Here is a 6644-nt window from a genome sequence, read left to right on the forward strand (position 1 = left end):
TAAGTTAACCCGGCCGTATTGGCATGTGTTATAATGTTAAGATTTCATCATTGATATATAAACTATCAGACTGCGTGGTCGGTAGTAGTGGGTTTCAGTAGGCCTTTAAAGAAATACACTCTATACATTGCTAATGTGGTAAATGACTATTCTAGCTGCAAATGTCTGGTTTTTGGTGCAATATCTACATAGGTGTATAGAGGCCCATTTCCAGCAACTATCACTCCAGTGTTCTAATGGTACAATGTGTTTGCTCATTGGCTCAGAAGGCTAATTGATGATTAGAAAACCCTTGTGCAATCATGTTCACACATCTGAAAACAGTTTAGCTTGTTACAGAAGCTACAAAACTGACCTTCCTTCGAGCAGATTGAGTTTCTGGAGCATCACATTTGTGGGGTCAATTAAACGCTCAAAATGGCCAGAAAAAGAGAACTTTCATCTGAAACTCGACAGTCTATTCTTGTTCTTAGAAATGAAGGCTATTCCACAAAATTGTTAGGGTGACCCCAAACTTTTGAACGGTAGTGTATATATATATATATATATATATATATATATATATATATATATATATATATATATATATATATATATATGTATACCGCTTGTCCCTTTTTGGGGTCGCGGGGGGCGCTGGAGCCTATCTCAGCTGCATTTGGGTGGAAGGCGGGGTACACCCTGGACAAGTCGCCACCTCATATATATATTTATACAGTATACATATATGAGGTGGCGACTTGTCCAGGGTGTACCCCGCCTTCCACCCAAATGCAGCTGAGATAGGCTCCAGCGCCCCCCGCGACCCCAAAAAGGGACAAGCGGTAGAAAATGGATGGATGGATGGATGGATATATATATATACACACATATATATATATATATATATATATATATATATATATATATATATATATATATATATATATATATATATATATATATATATATATATAATTTTTTTTTTTTTTTTTTTTTTTTTTTTTTTAAATGGCTATATTGAATAAACAAATGCTCATCAGCAAAGCTTGTTATTCTGCATACAAAATAAAAACATCATTAAAAAAAACTAAAATTGCGCACATCGGACATAAATGCTAACGTTAGTATGCTAATAGTGAAAACGTGTCAAATACCATATGACTACGAGGCGTACGCTTGTAAAAATTAAGCCTAAAAAGTTACCATGCTAACACGTTACCATGTGTCAAGTTAAAGTTCAAGTTAATAATAAATCATATCGTTAGTAATAAGCTAGCTTTCTAGCGGAAAACTGTTCACAGCAAATCATTTCTAATCTTCTTTGTCAAATAAAAATAAACAATAAATAAAAACAAACAAAAAATAGTAGAAGTAAACAATAATGACTCAAAGGTATGATAAGGTAGTAGTGTCATAGTCATAATTAATAATAGTCAGACTAATAGATGTTCAATCTAGTTAGGTAGCATTAGCTAGTCAGAAACAAAACTTTGTTTATTGCAAAATATTACACTTTCTTTTCAAAAGAGAAGTAAAATAATCAACTTTTAGTAGGTAATAAAAGCGATAGTTGTATTATTATATTACTGTTTGATAATAACAATAACAATAATAAATGACGATTCTCATAGCTAGGTGGCTATGATAGACGGAGGTATACCCTTGTTCATAGCATCATTTAACACTTCCTAACGTGATTAAGTACAAAACCCAAAACCAGTGAAGTTGGCACATTGTGTAATTCGTAAATAAAAACAGAATACAATGATTCGCAAATAATTTTCAACTTATATTCAATTGAATAGACTGCAAAGACAAGATATTTAATGTTCGAACTTAGAAACATAATTTTTCATTCACTTGGAATTTAATGGCAGCAACACATTGGAAAAAAGTTGGCACAGGGGCATTTTTACCACTGTGTTACATGGCCTTTCCTTTTAACAACACTCAGTAAGCGTTTGGGAACTGAGGAGACCAATTTTTTAAGCTTTTTAGGTGGAATTATTTCCTATTCTTGCTTGATGTACAGCTTAAGTTGTTCAACAGTCCGGGGGTCTCCGTTGTCGTATTTTAGGCTTCATAATTCGCCACACATTTTCAATGGGAGACAGGTCTGGACTACAGGCAGGCCAGTCTAGTACCCACACTCTTTTACTATGAAGCCACGTTGATGTAACATGTGGCTTGGCATTGTCTTGCTGAAATAAGCAGAGGCGTCCATGGTAACGTTGCTTGGATGGCAACATATGTTGCTCCAAAAGCTGTATGTACCTTTCAGCATTAATGGTGCCTTCACAGATGTGTAAGTTACCCATTCCTTGGGCACTAATACACCCCCATACCATCACAGATGCTGGCTTTTCAACTTTGCGCCTATAACAATCCGGATGGTTCTTTTCGTCCACGGTTTCCAAAAACAATTTGAAATGTGGACTCGTCAGACCACAGAACACTTTTACACTTTGCATCAGTCCATCTTAGGTAAGCTCGGGCCCAGTGAAGCCAGCAGCGTTTCTGGGTGTTGTTGATAAATGACTTAGGCTTTGCATAGAAGAGTTTTAACTTGCACTTACAGATGCAGCAACAAACTGTAGTTACTGACCGTGGTTTTCTGAAGTGTTCCTGAGCCCATGTGGTGATATCCTTTACACACTGATGTCGCTTTTTGATGCAGTACCTCCTGAGGGATCGAAGGTCACAGGCTTAGCCGCTTGCGTGCAGTGATTTCTCCTGGTTCTCTGAATCTTTTGATGATATTACGGACCGTAGATGGTGAAATCTCTTAATTCCTTGCAATAGCTCGTTGAGAAATGTTGTTCTTAAACTGTTAGACAATTTGCTCACGCATTTGTTGACAAAGTGGTGACCCTCGCCCCATCCTTGTTTGTGAATGATGGAGCATTTCATGGAAGCTGCTTTCATACCCAATCATGGCACCCACCTGTTCCCAATTAGCCTGTTCACCTGTGGGATGTTCCAAATAAGTGTTTGATGAGCATTCCTCAACTTTCTCAGTCTTTCTTGCCACTTGTGCCAGCTTTTTTGAAACATGTTGCAGGCATCAAATTCCAAATAAGCTAATATTTCAAAAAAATAAAATAAAAATGTTTTCATTGTTTTCTGTATATATATATATATATATATATATATATATATATATATATATATATATATATATATATATATATATATATATATACACACATACATACATACATATATATATATATATATATATATATACACACATACATACATACATACATATATATATATACATATATATATATATATATATATATATATATATATATATATATATATATATATATATATATATATATATATATATATATACACATACATATATATATATATACACATACATATATGTATATATACACACATATATATACTGTACATATATATATATATATATATTCACCTGTGGAATGTTGAAAATAAATGTTTGATAAGCATTCCTCAACTTTCTCAGTCTTTTTTGCCACTTGTGCCAGCTTTTTTGAAACATGTTGCAGGCATCAAATTCCAAATGAGCTAATATTTGCCAAAAAATAACAAAGTTTTCCAGTTCGAACATTAAATATCTTGTCTTTGCAGTCTATTCATTTAAATATAAGTTGAAAAAGGATTTGCAAATCATTGTATTCTGTTTTTATTCACAATTTACACAACGTGCCAACTTCACTGGTTTTGGGTTTTGTTTATAAATAAATATATTAACGGTAAATAGTGATTTTTATCAGACTACATGATAATGCTAGTGGATTGATCAGGCATGAATTTAAATGTTGATTGCATAAATAAACCTCTTTTAATGTCTTTTAATTTCATAAAGTCTCAGTGGTAAATAGTAGCTATCTAACTTAGGTCGTAGCAGTTGGATATTATAAACGTTAATATGAATACGCAAAATAGTGGTAAAGTTGAAAAAAAACAGTTGTATATTTATTTTTTGTTTTGTTTTCACAGGCTGCTTCTAAGAGCGCACAAACAAAAACAAACAAACAAACAGACCCGACAGGAACTTTGTATTTGTAGTCTGCAGTGTTCCCCCCATTCAAAACCTTCATTCACTAACTGCAAGGAGTTTGGCCTCTTCAGAGCCTCACACAGAAGGTCCACAGAGCCAGCGACGCCATGAGAGGCTCGCCCGGAATTTCAGCTGTCAGTGGAAATTCAAGTCTCCTCACCCTGTTGACCCAACAGCCATCAATTAGCATGGAAGGTTCTGCCCCTGACATGTGAGGCACCACAGTTCCTCTCTGTGTGAACACATTGCATAGGGTCCCAAAAAACACCACACTGGTAACTGTTGAATTGTGCGTTGTTTCATCAAAACACACTCCCAAACTCAAGTTGTAAATGATTCCACATAAAACGTAAACAAAATTATATTAAATTATAAATGGCGGATATTTGAATTAATTAAATTAATAATAAATTGAGGCGGTGTGGCTAAAAAAGGTAAAACTGAGGGTCTGTGGTTCATATACTGCTTCCTCAACCTACTAACTTACTCCGGTTTTATTTTGGGGGCAAACATTCAATAGTGCCTGTTTTTTTTAGGAACCAGCTGTGTTGATGTATTATACCAGGGGTGTCCAAAGTACGGCCCGCAGGCCAAATGCGGCCCGCCGGAGTCTTCAAATTGGCCCGTGACACGTCATGAGTTTAATAAGGAATTTTATATTCATTTTAAAAGTATAAACACTTTAAATGCTGCTGTTTTGACACAATCTGGTGGACAACATGAGTTTTTCCTGGTCAAAGACTTTTTATGTTTAGAATGTGCAGCATCTATTTATATGACCGAATGCAAACAACCTTCCCTAATCATGGGGCAAAAAAAAAAAAAAATCGAAAAAATCCAACCAACACAAAATGTAAACAGACATGGTCACTGAACTTTGTGGATATTATAAAAAAACATCCAATCACCATAAAAAAATGTTTTAAATTACAAAGCGTGATGGGAAAATGCTTAAAAGACTCTCCATACTTATCCATGTTTGGTGCATTTTAGCTGCTTGATAATTCTGATTGATTACAAAACTGTAAGGAGGTTGTCACAGAAGTAAACAAGGTAGAAGTCAAACCTTTGCATACTCTTAATATCCAATTATTTTACAATTAATATAATAAATGTGTGTGTATGTATGTATGTATACACACATATATATATATACATATATATTTATACATGTATATATTTATATATATATATATATGTATGCATGTATGTGTGTGTGTGTGTGTATATCCACTACCGTTCAAAAGTTTGGGGTCACCCAAACAATTTTGTGGAATAGCCTTCATTTCTAAGAACAAGAATAGACTGTCGAGTTTCAGATGAAAGTTCTCTTTTTCTGGCCATTTTGAGCGTTTAATTGACCCCACAAATGTGATGCTCCAGAAACTCAATCTGCTCAAAGGAAGGTCAGTTTTGTAGCTTCTGTAACGAGCTAAACTGTTTTCAGATGTGTGAACATGATTGCACAAGGGTTTTCTAACCATCAATTAGCCTTCTGAGCCAATGAGCAAACATATTGTACCATTAGAACACTGGAGTGATAGTTGCTGGAAATGGGCCTCTATACACCTATGTAGATATTGCACCAAAAACCAGACATTTGCAGCTAGAATAGTCATTTACCACATTAGCAATGTATAGAGTGTATTTCTTTAAAGTTAAGACTAGTTTAAAGTTATCTTCATTGAAAAGTACAGTGCCTTTCCTTCAAAAATAAGGACATTTCAATGTGACCCCAAACTTTTGAACGGTAGTGTATATGTATATAGTTACTTTACGTACAGTCGGCTTTCGGCCCTCTACCACATTTTTTAGCCCGATGCGGCCCCCAAGTCAAAAAGTTTGGACACCCCTGTATTATACGTATTAGAAAGGTTTAGAGCAGGGGTGTCAAACGTACGGCCCGCAGGCCGGATGAGGCCCGCGAACAGGTTTTATGCGGCCCGCGGGATGAGTTAGCTAAGTATAAATATGAGCCGAAATTTTTGAATGAAAGAAACTGCTGTTCTAAATGTGTCCACTAGATGTCGCAATAGCAATTATTTGTGTCTTTGTAGATTATGCTACATATGTAAAGAAATAAAACAAACCACATGTTAGTGCACCAGTCGAGGAAAATGAGCAAACTACATAAATAACATCCTGTAATTTGATTTTGATATTTTTTATCTTGATAGATTGAAAATGAGTTGACTGATGAACATTATCACATGATTTATTCAGAAAGTATAAATCACGATGTGGAGGGGGGGCGTGGCCTGCGGACCTGCAGCGAAGCGGGGTGTGCCAGGACCGGCTGCGAGATCAGCGACAGGTGCGTAGATGGCCCACCTGGGCGTGCTTATCTAATCACCTGTCGCGCTGTTTAAGGCAGCAGCCGGGAAGGAGAGAGGGGTGGTTGATGGTAGAGCACGAGCATGAGCGAGAGCGAGAGCGATACTGATGAAAAGACAATTGCTGAAAAGCACAAAGACAATTTATTGCAAAATAAAACATTGTCGTAAAACTGGAAGAGCCTGGCATGTCGGTGATTGGTGGTCCGAAGAACCCGGAAGCGCAAGTCTTCCACACACACGACAAATAAAGGTAGAATACTATTAGCCGC

The sequence above is a fragment of the Entelurus aequoreus genome, linkage group LG17, assembly GCF_033978785.1.
Source record: "Entelurus aequoreus isolate RoL-2023_Sb linkage group LG17, RoL_Eaeq_v1.1, whole genome shotgun sequence".
NCBI lineage: Eukaryota > Metazoa > Chordata > Actinopteri > Syngnathiformes > Syngnathidae > Entelurus > Entelurus aequoreus.